This window comes from Rutilus rutilus (assembly GCF_951802725.1).
Source record: "Rutilus rutilus genome assembly, chromosome: 16".
In the NCBI taxonomy this organism is placed as follows: domain Eukaryota; kingdom Metazoa; phylum Chordata; class Actinopteri; order Cypriniformes; family Leuciscidae; genus Rutilus; species Rutilus rutilus.
In genome coordinates, this window is record NC_140224.1 from 4339519 (window position 1) to 4357961 (window position 18443).

An 18443-nucleotide genomic window follows, 5' to 3' on the forward strand; every position below is an offset into this window, starting at 1 on the left:
GTGGACAGACATTGATAATAGTGGGAAAGGAAACATCTCTTACCGACAAGTAACAGATGGTCGTCTCTTGAATCGGGCTTCAAGAGACATAAACAAATGTTTTCACAACTTGAACTTCTCTGCCTCATGGGTTTTTATCACTACATGGGATAAAGTACCGTACTATGGAAACAGAGAGGCAGTACGTTTTTCGGTCACACTTTAGATTAGGGTCAAATTCTTACTATTAATTAACCATTAACTATGACTTTTCCCTCATTAAACTCCTCATTACTGCTTATTTATAGTTAGTAAGGTAGTTGTTAAGTTTAGGTATTGGATGATTAAGGGATGTAGAATATGGTCATGTAGAATAAGGCATTAATATGTGCTCCATAAGTACTAATAAACAGCCAATATCCTAGTAATATGCATGCTAATAAGCAACTAGTTAATAGTGTGAAACTTAAACTTAAGTGTTACCAGTTTTTCTTTCAATTAGCATGCACTTTTAAAACTTGAATGTTTATTCATCTCTCAATCATCATTGTTTTGTATTTCATGTTTTGCCCCCATAAAAACTACATAGATTTGATCATACAATTAAGCATTTAAAATATCATCTTAATAAGACATAATTGGCAGATATAGAGTGACAACTAATATTTACATGCATTTTATGTAAGTAGTCTGTTATACTGTTATGAATATCTCATTGATTTACATTACAAGCTATCATAATTTCATCATACTTTTTTGGCCATATAATATAAAATCAGCAACTGCTCCAAACTGCATATTTTTTGCTCAGTTTTTTTCCCTCCTCCAATGTGAGCTTCATATTCTCACTAAATCATTCTGCTGTATATAAGCCATAAAAGCCTGATGTATCAAATATGATGCTGAACAAAAAACATGCAATTTAAAAAAAAAAAAATTTTTTTTAATAATTTGTCTAAAACCTCTGTTTATGATAATTAAAGCACATAAATGGGAAGATGAATTTCTTTTAGTAAAGGCACTGCAGAATAAATCAAGCATAAAGAATTGCTCAATGTCTATGAGATTTTAGGATAATTTTCTGTTTCTGTTACAGAGTTCATCTTTTCAAGTTGTTTTGGTCTCTGGTGGCTCTCTGTCTTTTGTCATGATGAACTACGGAAATATCTCCTCTACGGATCAAAGGTTTCAGGTTAGAAAGAATTAGATCTCTAAACTCTGGCACTAAGATAGTACTAGAGTACTTGTAAAGATCTTGATGATTATTGATTTTTGTTTACTCAGGCTGGCTATGACACAATAGACTCAACAAATTATTTTTCAATCTCTGTGGCTGATGCAAATAAGCTGTCCAACTCCAGCAATGTCAATGTGACGGGACGATGGGCATTCCGTGTTGATAGCGGGTCTAAGCCGGGTAACGTCACTGTTTAATATAAAGAATTTGATAAATAGCCATGAAATATAACATGCAAGAAAAATGTATGCATTATAAATCTTTAAACAGTCATAATAATAATATTGGGAATATTAGGAATATTCTACCCATATGGAGATGTAGAGGATGAGAAAAACCCACAGTCGGATGATGGAAGTTCTCCACCGATCCCCTTGCGGCGGCAATTTGTGTACTTTGGCCATGTATATGACAAGATATTTGTAAGAAGCATTCATTAATGACATTCAGTAATATTTATTCCATATAGATGATGTTACTTGAAAATCCAGATAAAATATTTTGATCCTACAGGTGAATAATAATGGAGACCTGACCTTCGATGAGCCACTTTCCCAGTGGGATCTCTATTATTTTCCTGCATACTCGACTAGAGACATCATCGCTCCACTGTGGACAGGCTTTAATAATAGTGGGAAAGGAAACATCTCTTACCGACAAGTAACAGATGGTCATCTCTTGAATCGGGCTTCAAGAGACATAAACAAATGTTTTCCCAACTTGAACTTCTCTGCCTCATGGGTTTTTATCACTACATGGGATAAAGTACCGTACTATGGAAACAGAGAGGCAGTACGTTTTTCGGTCACGCTTTAGATTAGGGTCCAATTCTCACTATTAATTAACAATTACCTCAATGACTTTTCCCTCATTAAACTCCTCATTACTGCTTATTAATAGTTAGTAAGGTAGTTGTTAAGTTTAGGTATTGGATGATAAAGGGATGTAGAATATGGTCATGTAGAATAAGGCATTAATATGTGCTCTATAAGTACTAATAAACAGCCAATATCCTAGTAATATGCATGCTAATAAGCAACTAGTTAATAGTGTGAAACTTAAACTTAAGTGTTACCAGTTTTTCTTTCAATAAGCATGCACTTTTAAAACTTGAATGTTTATTCATCTCTCAATCATCATTGTTTTGTATTTCATGTTTTGCCCCCATAAAAACTACATAGATTTGATCATAAAATTAAGCATTTAAAATATCATCTTAATAAGACATAATTGGCAGATATAGAGTGACAACTGATATTTACATGCATTTTATGTAAGTAGTCTGTTATACTGTTATGAATATCTCATTGATTTACATTACAAGCTATCATAATTTCATCATACTTTTTTGGCCATATAATATAAAATCAGCAACTGCTCCAAACTGCATATTTTTTGCTCAGTTTTTTTCCCTCCTCCAATGTGAGCTTCATATTCTCACTAAATCATTCTGCTGTATATAAGCCATAAAAGCCTGATGTATCAAATATGACGCTGAACAAAAAACATGCAATTGTTTTTTATTTATTTTTTAATAATCTGTCTAAAACCTCTGTTTATGATAATTAAAGCACATAAATGGGAAGATGAATTTCTTTTAGTAAAGGCACTGCAGAATAAATCAAGCATAAAGAATTGCTCAATGTCTATGAGATTTTAGGATAATTTTCTGTTTCTGTTACAGAGTTCATCTTTTCAAGTTGTTTTGGTCTCTGGTGGCTCTCTGTCTTTTGTCATGATGAACTACGGAAATATCTCCTCTACGGATCAACAGTTTCAGGTTAGAAAGAATTAGATCTCTAAACTCTGACACTAAGATAGTACTAGAGTACTTGTAAAGATCTTGATGATGATTGATTTTTGTTTACTCAGGCTGGCTATGACACAATAGACTCAACAAATTATTTTTCAATCTCTGTGGCTGATGTAAATAAGCTGTCCAACTCCAGCAATGTCAATGTGACGGGACGATGGGCATTCCGTGTTGATAGCGGGCCTAAGGAGGGTAACGTCATTGTTTAATTTAACTGTCTCACACAAAAAAAAAACTGTTGGAATACCATGCATAAAATGTCCTGATACATTTTGTACAATTCAATTTAGGGATTTTTTGCATTTAGAATGTTCTAAAACACTCCACCATTATAAACACTAATAATTAGAAAATTTAATATTAGGATATTCCTTTTTCAATTGCAGGAATATTCTACCCATATGCCGATGAGGATACAAAGAACCCTGCGGAGGATTTTGGAAGTTCTCCACTGATCACTCTGGAGCAGCCATTTGTCTACTTTGGGCTTGTTTATAATCAACTATACGTAAGCAGCATTGTCACATTCATGACATTGTACACTCTTATTTTTATTGAAACAACATGAATAGCTTTATTTTCCACATTGAGAATGTTACTTGAAAGTCCAGATGACTGAGCTTTCACTGTTTTGGTCTCATAACAGGTGAATAACAAGGGGTACTTGACTTTTGAAGAACCATTTTACCAGTGGTATCCCTATTATTTTCCTGCATACTCGACTAGAGACATCATCGCTCCGCTGTGGACAGACATTGACATTACAGATAAAGGAACCATCTCTTACCGACAAGTAACAGATGGTCATCTCTTGAATCGGGCCTCTAAAGACATAAACAAATGTTTTCACAACTTGAACTTCTCTGCCTCATGGGTTTTTATCACTACATGGGATAAAGTACCGTACTTTGGAAACAGAGAGGCAGTAAGTTTTTCGGTCACACTTTAGATTAGTGTCAAATTCTCACTATTAATTAACAATTACCTCTATGACTTTTCCCTCATTAAACTCCTCATTACTGCTTATTAATAGTTAGTAAGGTAGTTGTTAGGTTTAGGTATTGGATGATAAAGGGATGTAGAATATGGTCATGTAGAATAAGGCATTAATATGTGCTCTATAAGTACTAATAAACAGCCAATATCCTAGTAATATGCATGCTAATAAGAAACTAGTTAATAGTGTGAAACTTAAACTTGAGTGTTACCAGTTTTTCTTTAAATAAGCATGCACTTTTAAAACTTGAATGTTTATTCATCTCTCAATCATCATTGTTTTGTATTTCATGTTTTGCCCCCATAAAAACTACATAGATTTGATCATAAAATTAAGCATTTAAAATATCATCTTAATAAGACATAATTGGCAGATATAGAGTGACAACTAATATTTACATGCATTTTATGTAAGTAGTCTGTTATACTGTTATGAATATCTCATTGATTTACATTACAAGCTATCAGAATTTCATCATACTTTTTTTGGCCATATAATATAAAATCAGCAACTGCTCCAAACTGCATATTTTTTTGCTCAGTTTTTTTCCCTCCTCCAATGTGAGCTTCATATTCTCACTAAATCATTCTGCTGTATATAAGCCATAAAAGCCTGATGTATCAAATATGACGCTGAACAAAAAACATGCAATTGTTTTTTATATATTTTTTAATAATCTGTCTAAAACCTCTGTTTATGATAATTAAAGCACATTAATGGGAAGATGAATTTCTTTTAGTAAAGGCACTGCAGAATAAATCAAGCATAAAGAATTGCTCAATGTCTATGAGATTTTAGGATAATTTTCTGTTTCTGTTACAGAGTTCATCTTTTCAAGTTGTTTTGGTCTCTGGTGGCTCTCTGTCTTTTGTCATGATGAACTACGGAAATATCTCCTCTACGGATCAAAGGGTTCAGGTTAGAAAGAATTAGATCTCTAAACTCTGGCACTAAGATAGTACTAGAGTACTTGTAAAGATCTTGATGATTATTGATTTTTGTTTACTCAGGCTGGCTATGACACAATAGACTCAACAAATTATTTTTCAATCTCTGTGGCTGATGCAAATAAGCTGTCCAACTCCAGCAATGTCTATGTGACGGGACGATGGGCATTCCGTGTTGATAGCGGGCCTAAGGAGGGTAACGTCACTGTTTAATATAACTGTCTCACACAAAAAAAAACTGTTGGAATACCATGCATAAAATGTCCTGATACATTTTGTACAATTCAATTTAAGGATTTTTTGCATTTAGAATGTTCTAAAACACTCCACCATTATAAACACTAATAATTAGAAAATGTAATATTAGGATATTCCTTTTTCAATTGCAGGAATATTCTACCCATATGCCGATGAGGATACAAAGAACCCTGCGGCAGATTTTGGAAGTTCTCCACTGATCACTCTGGAGCAGCCATTTGTCTACTTTGGGCTTGTTTATAATCAACTATACGTAAGCAGCATTGTCACATTTATGACATTGTACACTCTTATTTTAATTGAAACAACATGAGTAGCTTTATATTCCACATTAAGAATGTTACTTGAAATCCAGATGACTGAGCTTTCACTGTTTTGGTCTCATAACAGGTGAATAACAAGGGGTACTTGACTTTTGGAGAACTGTTTTACCAGTGGTATCCCTATTATTTTCCTGCATACTCGACTAGAGACATCATCGCTCCGCTGTGGACAGACATTGACATTACAGTTAAAGGAAACATCTCTTACCGACAAGTAACAGATGGTCATCTCTTGAATCGGGCCTCTAGAGACATAAACCAATATTACCCCAACTTGAACTTCTCTGCCTCATGGGTTTTCATTGCAACGTGGGATAAAGTACCGTACTATGGATACAGGCGGACAGTAAGTCTCTTTTTTTTTTAGATTGAACTAATATGACAGCAGTTTCTTGCACATAAATGTGTAATAAGGAAACAGAATCCCATGTTCTCTGTATTTATGTATTCCCTTCATCTTTCAGGAGTCGACCTTTCAAGTGGTTTTGGTGTCTGGCAAAAACATGTCATTCACACTCATGCATTATGGTCATATTTCCCCGGCCATTTACCCTGTTAAGGTAAAGTAGTTTGAAAAAGACACTGAAACAAAATATGTTATTTTTATCACTATATGATAAGTGTAACTGAACCTTTCATCTTGTTATTTGATTGACAGTCTGGATATGACACAAGTGATTCAACTGATTTCTTTTCAATTCCTGTTTCTGACACCACAAACCTGCCATACACAAGCAATGTCAATGTCACGGGTCGATGGGTATTTCGAACTGACACTATATCAGAAAACAATGGTACAGTAATCTAATCATTAAAATTCATGGCATTTATTGCATATTATGTTTAAAAACATGATATGTTTTATACTCGTCTGTTTAACAGTTGTAAGAAAAATGTATCCACTATAAAATTTCTTCCTTCAAATCTTTAAACATTAATAATACTATTGGGAATATTAGAAATATTCTACCCATATGGAGATGTAGAGGATGAGAAAAACCCACAGACGGATGATGGAAGTTCTCCACCGATCCCCTTGCGGCGGCAATTTGTGTACTTTGGCCATGTATATGACAAGACATTTGTAAGAAGCATTCATTAATGACATTCATTAATATTTATTCTATATAGATGATGTTAATTGAAAATACAGATAAAATATTTTGATCCTACAGGTGAATAATAATGGAGACCTGACCTTTGATGAGCCACTTTCCCAGTGGGTTCCCTATTATTTTCCTGCATACTCGACTAGAGACATCATCGCTCCTCTGTGGACAGATATTGACATTACAGATAAAGGAACCATCTCTTACCGACAAGTAACAGATGGTCGTCTCTTGAATCGGGCTTCAAGAGACATAAACAAATGTTTTCACAACTTGAACTTCTCTGCCTCATGGGTTTTTATCACTACATGGGATAAAGTACCGTACTTTGGAAACAGAGAGGCAGTACGTTTTTCGGTCACGCTTTAGATTAGGGTCCAATTCTCACTATTAATTAACAATTACCTCTATGACTTTTCCCTCATTAAACTCCTCATTACTGCTTATTAATAGTTAGTAAGGTAGTTGTTAAGTTTAGGTATTGGATGATAAAGGGATGTAGAATATGGTCATGTAGAATAAGGCATTAATATGTGCTCTATAAGTACTAATAAACAGCCAATATCCTAGTAATATGCATGCTAATAAGAAACTAGTTAATAGTGTGAAACTTAAACTTAAGTGTTACCAGTTTTTCTTTCAATTAGCATGCACTTTTAAAACTTGAATGTTTATTCATCTCTCAATCATCATTGTTTTGTATTTCATGTTTTGCCCCCATAAAAACTACATAGATTTGATCATAAAATTAAGCATTTAAAATATCATCTTAATAAGACATAATTGGCAGATATAGAGTGACAACTAATATTTACATGCATTTTATGTAAGTAGTCTGTTATACTGTTATGAATATCTCATTGATTTACATTACAAGCTATCAGAATTTCATCATACTTTTTTGGCCATATAATATAAAATCAGCAACTGCTCCAAACTGCATATTTTTTGCTCAGTTTTTTTCCCTCCTCCAATGTGAGCTTCATATTCTCACTAAATCATTCTGCTGTATATAAGCCATAAAAGCCTGATGTATCAAATATGACGCTGAACAAAAAACATGCAATTTTTTTTTTTTTTTTTTGTCTAAAACTTCTGTTTATGATAATTAAAGCACATAAATGGGAAGATGAATTTCTTTTAGTAAAGGCACTGCAGAATAAATCAAGCATAAAGAATTGCTCAATGTCTATGAGATTTTAGGATAATTTTCTGTTTCTGTTACAGAGTTCATCTTTTCAAGTTGTTTTGGTCTCTGGTGGCTCTCTGTCTTTTGTCATGATGAACTACGGAAATATCTCCTCTACAAATCGATCGTTTCAGGTTAGAAAGAATTAGATCTCTAAACTCTGGCACTAAGATAGTACTAGAGTACTTGTAAAGATCTTGATGATTATTGTTCTCTTACGAGAGGTTCTCTCGTACTGCGTAAGAACTTACGCTTGGGGGAAAGTCTCTTTCCGTGAGATATTGAAGCCAAAAATGATCCTTTAATTTTTATATAATGCAAAACGCGTTGCAGCAGCATACAGACATAGGCGAGGCACCTTTGCGCGCCTATTGGCTGCTCTGCGGCAACTGCAGCAGCCTATCAAGAGAGGCCCTGTTGACGCTGACCAATGGGGGTGCTTCGCGCCCATCTGCGCAGCGTCCCGCCGAAATAGGCGTGGCCTAGGGCTATAAATATAGCGTCGAGAGGCTGGTTCACTGATTTTCATCTCTTCAAGCGGAGCTCACGCATCGCTGGATCCTGAGAGAAGCCGCGCCGTCTGAAGAAGCCTTTCAGCGGGACGAGTCTGCATCGAAGCCGCTGGCCGAGCCGCCTTCTGCCGACATTCCTGCTGCGCTATCCGGTGCACTATATCCTTTACTGCAGTGTGTTTTCGCCCCGCGAATCACACACCCTTTCTCTCTAAAAGAGCTGAGCGTCTTTTTTAAGATGTCTCGCACTCTCTGTGGCTCGTGCAGAGCCCCTCTCAGCGACGGGGACCGCCATGTTATCTGCGTTTCCTGCCTGGGAGAAGATCATGCAGCTCTCGCGCTCGCCGACGGCGGATGCCCTCATTGCGAGCTGATGTCAATGGCGACTCTGCGGACTCGCATGGCACGCTTTCACGAGTCTGCACCCCTGCCCGCTGCGCTGCCGCGCCGTAAGAAGCGCCGCGCTCAGCGAGGCCCTGAACCTCCTCCCACCGAGGCAAGCTCGCCGGTTCGCCCGCCAGCTTCACCGCCCGCTTCACTCGAGTCTATCACCCCCCGGACAACGGCCGCTGTCTGCCGCCGTTTCCGTCGCGGATGAGTCTGATGATGTGGAAATAGCGGAGGAGGACAGCTGCTCTATCCTAGCGTCAGGCAGTGAGGATTATCCGAGCTCTGTTGATCTCGCACCCCCTGCTCGCGAAACGTCTGGGAAACGGGCCAGCATTGAGTCAGAGCTGACGCGTCTGCTCTCTCAGGCCGTTGAGAGCCTCGGCCTCGAGTGGTCGACGCCTGTAGAGCCAGCACGCAACCGACTGGATGGCTGCTTTCTGAAAGGGGACCGTGTTGCTACACCGTCTAGACCCGCGCCTTTTCTTCCTGAGCTTCACGAAGAACTCGCGAAATCCTGGTCTGCACCCTTTTCAGCCCGTGTTAAAACTTCTGTTTCTGCTGCATTCTCCGTTGTTGATGATTCCTCGACGCTCCCGTCTCATCTGCTGGGCTCTTTGGATCGTCCGTCAAGGATTTTGCGGACAGATTCGCTGAGGTACAGAAGACATCGCAGGCCATGAAACATTTCCTGCCTAAGCGCGCTAGCTCCGCGACAGGTCGCTCTAAACAGCCGTCTGCTCGAAGCTCACAGCCGCAGCCACCGCCCGCCGCCGCCTCACAGAGGAAGCAGGCCCGAAGCTCGAGACCGCGCTCTCGCTCTGCTGCCCGCCGCCCTCAACGTGGTCCCCGGCCAAAGATTGACATCAAGCCCGAGGCTTCGAAGTCGTCCTAGCCCTTCTAGGAAAACGACGGTGTTCAAGTCCCGCTGCGGCCAGATTTCCACCAAAACTACCAGCTCGCTCAGTTCCAGAAAATGTGACTGTTCCAGCTTATTTAGCAGTAAACAAGTCGGTAACACGGCCCGCTTGCCTGCTTACAAACGCCGTTGTCACGGCGACCCAGATATATCCCTCAAAGAGTGTAATTTCTGGTATTCCGGCCACGGCCGATGGTGTTACAAGTGTAGAAAAAATGCCCACTGTAACGTGCTCATTCCTACACACAAACACAGCTCTTCACACAGAGCTCGCGCTCATAAAATCGACTCAGGTCGATTGCGCGTTAAATGTAGTGAATGTGCCCACAGCCCAGTGCCCACATACACTGCACACTGCATGTCTCCCGGTTTCTGTAAAAACGAAACCTACACACACACGGTCACAGACCCAGGTTGTGTTCAGTGCTTCCCATGTGCCCGCTGTAGCGCGCCCTCATGCACTCACAGACATGTCAAACCCCGAAGGGTCTCGCCCACTCGCCTCCTCTCAGCTACCCGCTGTAACAGAGTTGAGCGCGGGCAGGCTGCCCGCTGTCATCAGCACGCCCCCCGCCTCGTCCGCCGCAAACACGGCATCTATGTTTCAGCACATAAAAGCTCTTCAGCCGCCACACTGTCACGGCCAGAGCACAGACTTCATTCAACCTCTAGCTATTCATGCGACTGCATGGGCACAGCTTCCCGGGGTGTCAGAATGGGTGCTGAACATTATAAAAAGAGGATATTCGCTACAGTTTGCTCGACGCCCTCGCCGCTGCGAGGCGCGAGTCGAAACTACGGTGAAAACGGAAGTAGCTCATCTACTTCGAGCTGAAATAGCGAAACTACTGAGCAAAGGGGCCATAGAACCCCTATCTCTAGCTCAGAGCGAAGGGGGCCTGTACAGCAGATATTTCCTGGTGCCAAAGAAAGACGGGGGTCTCAGACCCATCTTAGATCTAAGACGGCTGAACAAAGCGCTTTCAAAGCGCCCGTTCAGAATGATCACGACCAGACAAATCCTCTCGCAAGTTCGCCAGGGGGACTGGTTTGCGTCGATAGATCTGAAAGACGCGTATTTCCAGATACAAATAGCGTCTCGTCACAGGCGATTTTTGAGATTCGCCTTCGAGGGCCAGGCATATCAGTATACAGTCCTACCGTTCGGCCTGTCTTTAGCACCCCGTACATTCACGAAGTGCATGGACGCGGCCCTCGCTCCCCTGAAAATTCGGGGAATGCGAGTTTTGAACTACTTGGACGATTGGCTAGTTCTGGCTCAGTCTCGTACAGAGCTTATGGAACACATGAACATTTTGCTCGAGCACCTCGAGAAATTAGGTCTCACAGTCAATTGGGCGAAGAGCTCTCTGTCTCCCAGTCAGGAAATATCCTTTCTGGGCGCAGATCTGAACTCGCTGTCAATGACAGCTCAGTTATCGCCACGACGCGCACTGGCCGTTCAGCGCATGACGGAAAACTTCCGCCGTGGCGCTGTGGTCCCGCTCAAACAGTTTCAAAGGATGCTGGGTCTCATGGCCGCAGCATCACCAGTACTTCAGCTGGGGCTCCTTCGGATGCGCCCACTTCAGTTCTGGCTGCAAGCGCGTGTACCGCGCCGAGCGTGGACTTCCGGTCTTTTTCGCCTCAAGGTCGATCAGAAATGCATTTCAGCTCTGAAACCTTGGACGGCGACCGACTGGTACCGGTCAGGAGTAAGCCTGGGGACTTCCTTGAGTGTGAAGGTGGTGTCCACGGACGCCTCCACCTCGGGATGGGGAGCGCTGCTCGAGGGCAGACCGTTCTTTGGCCTATGGTCAGAACGAGAAAAGCTCCTACACATCAACTGCTTGGAAATGATGGCAGTCGACAATGCGCTCAGGCGCTTCTATCCCCAGATAGCAGGACACCACGTTCTAGTCCGTTCGGACAACATGGCGGTGGTGGCCTTTATAAATCACCAGGGAGGCCTCAGGTCCCGAATCCTTCACAGGCTGACGGAACACCTCCTGGTTTGGGCCCAGCACAATTTGCGCTCACTGAGAGCAGTTCATGTGCCCGGCCACTTGAATTTGGGACCAGACAGACTGTCCAGGAACAACGTTCCGGCAGGAGAATGGTCCCTACACCCACAGACAGTCCAATTGCTGTGGAAGAAGTTCGGCAAAGCGAAAGTAGACCTGTTTGCGTCTCAAGAAAACGCTCACTGCCCGATATACTTCTCCAAGAGCACGAACGCGCTGGCCCACGTATGGCCTCGCTGCCCGCTCTATGCCTTTCCCCCCATTACGCTCATACCTCAGGTAATAGAGCGGATCAGGGAAAGTGGATGCTCGGTGCTACTAGTAGCTCCGTTCTGGAGAAACCAGGTCTGGTTCCCAGTTCTGATGCAACTAGCGAGCTCTGCCCCATGGCCGATACCACTGAGGAGAGACCTCCTCACCCAGGCCAAGGGCTCGATTTGGCATCCTCGCCCGGAGCTTTGGGCCCTACACGTATGGGCCATCAATGGGTACCCGCTCACCTCCCTTCAGGAGTACTAAACACGATCACGCAGGCTAGAGCTCCCTCTACGAGACGGCTCTATTCCTCAAAATGGTCTGTGTTTTCTAGCTGGTGCACAGCCCGTGGCGTGTCACCCCACGACTGTGGGGTGACGAAAGTTCTTTCCTTCCTACAAGAGCTTCTGGAAAAGGGCAGAACCCCTTCCACGCTCAAGGTCTATGTGGCGGCTATAGCAGCGTTTGTTAAACCAACGCTAAGCCAGTCACTAGGGAAGAACGATCTGGTCATTCGCTTCCTAAGAGGAGCGAAGAGGTTAAACCCTCCCAGACCCCCTTCAGTTCCCATATGGGACCTTTCCACGGTCTTGGAGGCCATGAAAGGTGCCCCATTTGAGCCAATCCAATCTGTGGATATCAAACACTTGTCCTTCAAGACAGCGTTTCTCTTGGCTCTTGCTTCAGTTAAGCGTGTGGGGGACTTACAAGCGCTTTCAGTAAGCGCGACATGTATGGAGTTTGGGCCAAATGACTCAATTGTCAGGCTCAAACCGAGACACGGGTATGTTCCTAAATCCCTCAACACACCATTCAGGTCCCAGGTCATTTCCCTGTCGGCCTTACCGGTCCCTGAGGAAGAGAAGGACGCCGCTTTGCTCTGCCCTGTCAGGGCATTAAGAGCCTATGTGTCTCGCTCGTCTGTATTCAGACAGACAGAGCAGCTATTCGTTTCGTTCTACGGACGCTCTAAGGGGCTAGCTGTAACGAAACAGACCCTATCCAGATGGATAGTGGATGCCATAGCGCTGGCATACACCTCTAAGGGCCTACAGTGCCCATTAGGTGTCAGAGCGCACTCCACAAGAGGCATGGCCTCTTCGTGGGCTTGGTCCAGTGGGATTTCTCTACACGATATCTGTATGGCGGCAGGCTGGGCCTCCCCGTCTACATTTATCAGGTTTTATAACCTGGAAGTTCCCGCTTTGCAAGCTAAGCTGTTGTCGGTCTAATAAGCCAGTACTATCTGCCCCGAGGTCGGCTCAGATGCTGGAAACTGTTCGAGCAATGCTCACGGATCGATCATACAGCCCTGAGGGCAACTGTAAGACCCGTATTTTTCATCAGATCAGGCCAATAACTTTGCCCTGACTGCATGGAACACTATTATTATAATGCTCCCTGGTGGGATGCTCCCTATTCAGGAATGATGCTTTAGCCTCTCTTCCTGGACTCTCTGTGAGTCCCTGATGATCATGTACCATATGGGCCCCGGGCACATGCCCTTGGGACTTTGGTATTGGATCTCAAGCACGCACGGCGTTTTACATTGTGTTCCCCAAGCGTAAGTTCTTACGCAGTACGAGAGAACCTCTCGTAAGAGAACGTACTCGGTTACTAACGTAACCTCGGTTCTCTCTAGAGAGGGAACGAGTACTGCGTATCCTTGCCGTGCCTGCAGTTCGCTCTGGTTTGCTCCGGCGATGAAAACCAGTGAACCAGCCTCTCGACGCTATATTTATAGCCCTAGGCCACGCCTATTTCGGCGGGACGCTGCGCAGATGGGCGCGAAGCACCCCCATTGGTCAGCGTCAACAGGGCCTCTCTCGATAGGCTGCTGCAGTTGCCGCAGAGCAGCCAATAGGCGCGCAAAGGTGCCTTGCCTATGTCTGTATGCTGCTGCAACGCGTTTTGCATTATATAAAAATTAAAGGATAATTTTTGGCTTCAATATCTCACGGAAAGAGACTTTCCCCCAAGCGTAAGTTCTTACGCAGTACTCGTTCCCTCTCTAGAGAGAACCGAGGTTACGTAAGTAACCGAGTACGATTTTTGTTTACTCAGGCTGGCTATGACACAATAGACTCAACAAATTATTTTTCAATCTCTGTGGCTGATGCAAATAAGCTGTCTAACTCCAGCAATGTCAATGTGACGGGACGCTGGGCATTCCGTGTTGATAGCGGGCCTAAGCCGGGTAACGTCACTGTTTAATATAAAGAATTTGATAAATAGCCATGAAATATAACATGCAAGAAAAATTTATGCATTATAAATCTTTAAACAGTCATAATAATAATATTGGGAATATTAGGAATATTCTACCCATATGGAGATGTAGAGGATGAGAAAAACCCACAGTCGGATGATGGAAGTTCTCCACCGATCCCCTTGCGGCGGCAATTTGTGTACTTTGGCCATGTATATGACAAGATATTTGTAAGAACAATTCATTAATAACATTCATTAATATTTATTCCATTTAGATGATGTTACTTGAAAATCCAGATAAAATATTTTGATCCTACAGGTGAATAATAACGGAGACCTGACCTTTGATGAGCCACTTTCCCAGTGGGATCTCTATTATTTTCCTGCTTACTCGACTAGAGACATCATCGCTCCACTGTGGACAGGCTTTAATAATAGTGGGAAAGGAAACATCTCTTACCGACAAGTAACAGATGGTCATCTCTTGAATCGGGCTTCAAGAGACATAAACAAATGTTTTCCCAACTTGAACTTCTCTGCCTCATGGGTTTTTATCACTACATGGGATAAAGTACCGTACTATGGAAACAGAGAGGCAGTACGTTTTTCGGTCACACTTTAGATTAGGGTCAAATTCTTACTATTAATTAACCATTAACTAGGACTTTTCTCTCATTAAACTCCTCATTACTGCTTATTAATAGTTAGTAAGGTAGTTGTTAAGTTTAGGTATTGGATGATAAAGGGATGTAGAATATGGTCATGTAGAATAAGGCATTAATATGTGCTCTATAAGTACTAATAAACAGCCAATATCCTAGTAATATGCATGCTAATAAGAAACTAGTTAATAGTGTGAAACTTAAACTTGAGTGTTACCAGTTTTTCTTTAAATAAGCATGCACTTTTTAAACTTGAATGTTTATTCATCTCTCAATCATCATTGTTTTGTATTTCATGTTTTGCCCCCATAAAAACTACATAGATTTGATCATAAAATTAAGCATTTAAAATATCATCTTAATAAGACATAATTGGCAGATATAGAGTGACAACTGATATTTATATGCATTTTATGTAAGTAGTCTGTTATACTGTTATGAATATCTCATTGATTTACATTACAAGCTATCATAATTTCATCATACTTTTTTTGGCCATATAATATAAAATCAGCAACTGCTCCAAACTGCATATTTTTTGCTCAGTTTTTTTCCCTCCTCCAATGTGAGCTTCATATTCTCACTAAATCATTCTGCTGTTTATAAGCCATAAAAGCCTGATGTATCAAATATGACGCTGAACAAAAAACATGCAATTGTTTTTTATTTATTTTTTAATAATCTGTCTAAAACCTCTGTTTATGATAATTAAAGCACATAAATGGGAAGATGAATTTCTTTTAGTAAAGGCACTGCAGAATAAATCAAGCATAAAGAATTGCTCAATGTCTATGAGATTTTAGGATAATTTTCTGTTTCTGTTACAGAGTTCATCTTTTCAAGTTGTTTTGGTCTCTGGTGGCTCTCTGTCTTTTGTCATGATGAACTACGGAAATATCTCCTCTACGGATCAACAGTTTCAGGTTAGAAAGAATTAGATCTCTAAACTCTGGCACTAAGATAGTACTAGAGTACTTGTAAAGATCTTGATGATTATTGATTTTTGTTTACTCAGGCTGGCTATGACACAATAGACTCAACAAATTATTTTTCAATCCCTGTGGCTGATGTAAATAAGCTGTCCAACTCCAGCAATGTCAATGTGACGGGACGATGGGCATTCCGTGTTGATAGCGGGCCTAAGGAGGGTAACGTCATTGTTTAATTTAACTGTCTCACACAAAAAAAAACTGTTGGAATACCATGCATAAAATGTCCTGATACATTTTGTACAATTCAATTTAGGGATTTTTTGCATTTAGAATGTTCTAAAACAATCCACCATTATAAACACTAATAATTAGAAAATTTAATATTAGGATATTCCTTTTTCAATTGCAGGAATATTCTACCCATATGCCGATGAGGATACAAAGAACCCTGCGGAGGATTTTGGAAGTTCTCCACTGATCAACTTGGTTCAGCCATTTGTCTACTTTGGGCTTGTTTATAATCAACTATACGTAAGCAGCATTGTCACATTCATGACATTGTACACTCTTATTTTTATTGAAACAACATGAGTAGCTTTATTTTCCACATTAAGAATGTTACTTGAAATCCAGATGACTGAGCTTTCACTGTTTTGGTCTCATAACAGGTGAATAACAAGGGGTACTTGACTTTTGGAGAACTGTTTTACCAGTGGTATCCCTATTATTTTCCTGCATACTCGACTAGAGACATCATCGCTCCGCTGTGGACAGACATTGACATTACAGTTAAAGGAACCATCTCTTACCGACAAGTAACAGATGGTCATCTCTTGAATCGGGCCTCTAGAGACATAAACCAATATTACCCCAACTTGAACTTCTCTGCCTCATGGGTTTTCATTGCAACGTGGGATAAAGTACCGTACTATGAATACAGGCGGACAGTAAGTCTCTTTTATTTTTAGATTGAACTAATATGACAGCAGTTTCTTGCACATAAATGTTTGATAAGGAAACAGAATCCCATGTTTTATGTAGTAATTCCCTTCATCTTTCAGGAGTCGACCTTTCAAGTGGTTTTGGTGTCTGGCAAAAACATGTCATTCACACTCATGCATTATGGTCATATTTCCCCGGCCATTTACCCTGTTAAGGTAAAGTAGTTTGAAAAAGACACTGAAACAAAATATGTTATTTTTATCACTATATGATAAGTGTAACTGAACCTTTCATCTTGTTATTTGATTGACAGTCTGGATATGACACAAGTGATTCAACTGATTTCTTTTCAATTCCTGTTTCTGACACCACAAACCTGCCATACACAAGCAATGTCAATGTCACGGGTCGATGGGTATTTCGAACTGACACTATATCAGAAAACAATGGTACAGTAATCTAATCATTAAAATTCATGGCATTTATTGCATATTATGTTTAAAAACATGATATGTTTTATACTCGTCTGTTTAACAGTTGTAAGAAAAATGTATCCACTATAAAATTTCTTCCTTTAAATCTTTAAACATTAATAATACTATTGGGAATATTAGAAATATTCTACCCATATGGAGATGTAGAGGATAAGAAAAACCCACAGTCGGATGATGGAAGTTCTCCACCGATCCCCTTGCTGCAGCCATTTGTGTACTTTGGCCATGTATATGACAAGACATTTGTAAGAAGCATTCATTAATGACATTCATTAATATTTATTCCATATAGATGATGTTAATTGAAAATCCAGATAAAATATTTTGATCCTACAGGTGAATAATAATGGAGACCTGACCTTCGATGAGCCACTTTCCCAGTGGGTTCCCTATTATTTTCCTGCATACTCGACTAGAGACATCATCGCTCCATTGTGGACAGACATTGATAATAGTGGGAAAGGAAACATCTCTTACCGACAAGTAACAGATGGTCGTCTCTTGAATCGGGCTTCAAGAGACATAAACAAATGTTTTCCCAACTTGAACTTCTCTGCCTCATGGGTTTTTATCACTACATGGGATAAAGTACCGTACTATGGAAACAGAGAGGCAGTACGTTTTTCGGTCACACTTTAGATTAGGGTCAAATTCTTATTATTAATTAACAATTACCTCTATGACTTTTCCCTCATTAAACTCCTCATTACTGCTTATTAATAGTTAGTAAGGTAGTTGTTAAGTTTAGGTATTGGATGATTAAGGGATGTAGAATATGGTCATGTAGAATAAGGCATTAATATGTGCTCCATAAGTACTAATAAACAGCCAATATCCTAGTAATATGCATGCTAATAAGAAACTAGTTAATAGTGTGAAACTTAAACTTAAGTGTTACCAGTTTTTCTTTCAATAAGCATGCACTTTTAAAACTTGAATGTTTATTCATCTCTCAATCATCATTGTTTTGTATTTCATGTTTTGCCCCCATAAAAACTACATAGATTTGATCATAAAATTAAGCATTTAAAATATCATCTTAATAAGACATAATTGGCAGATATAGAGTGACAACTAATATTTACATGCATTTTATGTAAGTAGTCTGTTATACTGTTATGAATATCTCATTGATTTACATTACAAGCTATCATAATTTCATCATACTTTTTTGGCCATATAATATAAAATCAGCAACTGCTCCAAACTGCATATTTTTTGCTCAGTTTTTTTCCCTCCTCCAATGTGAGCTT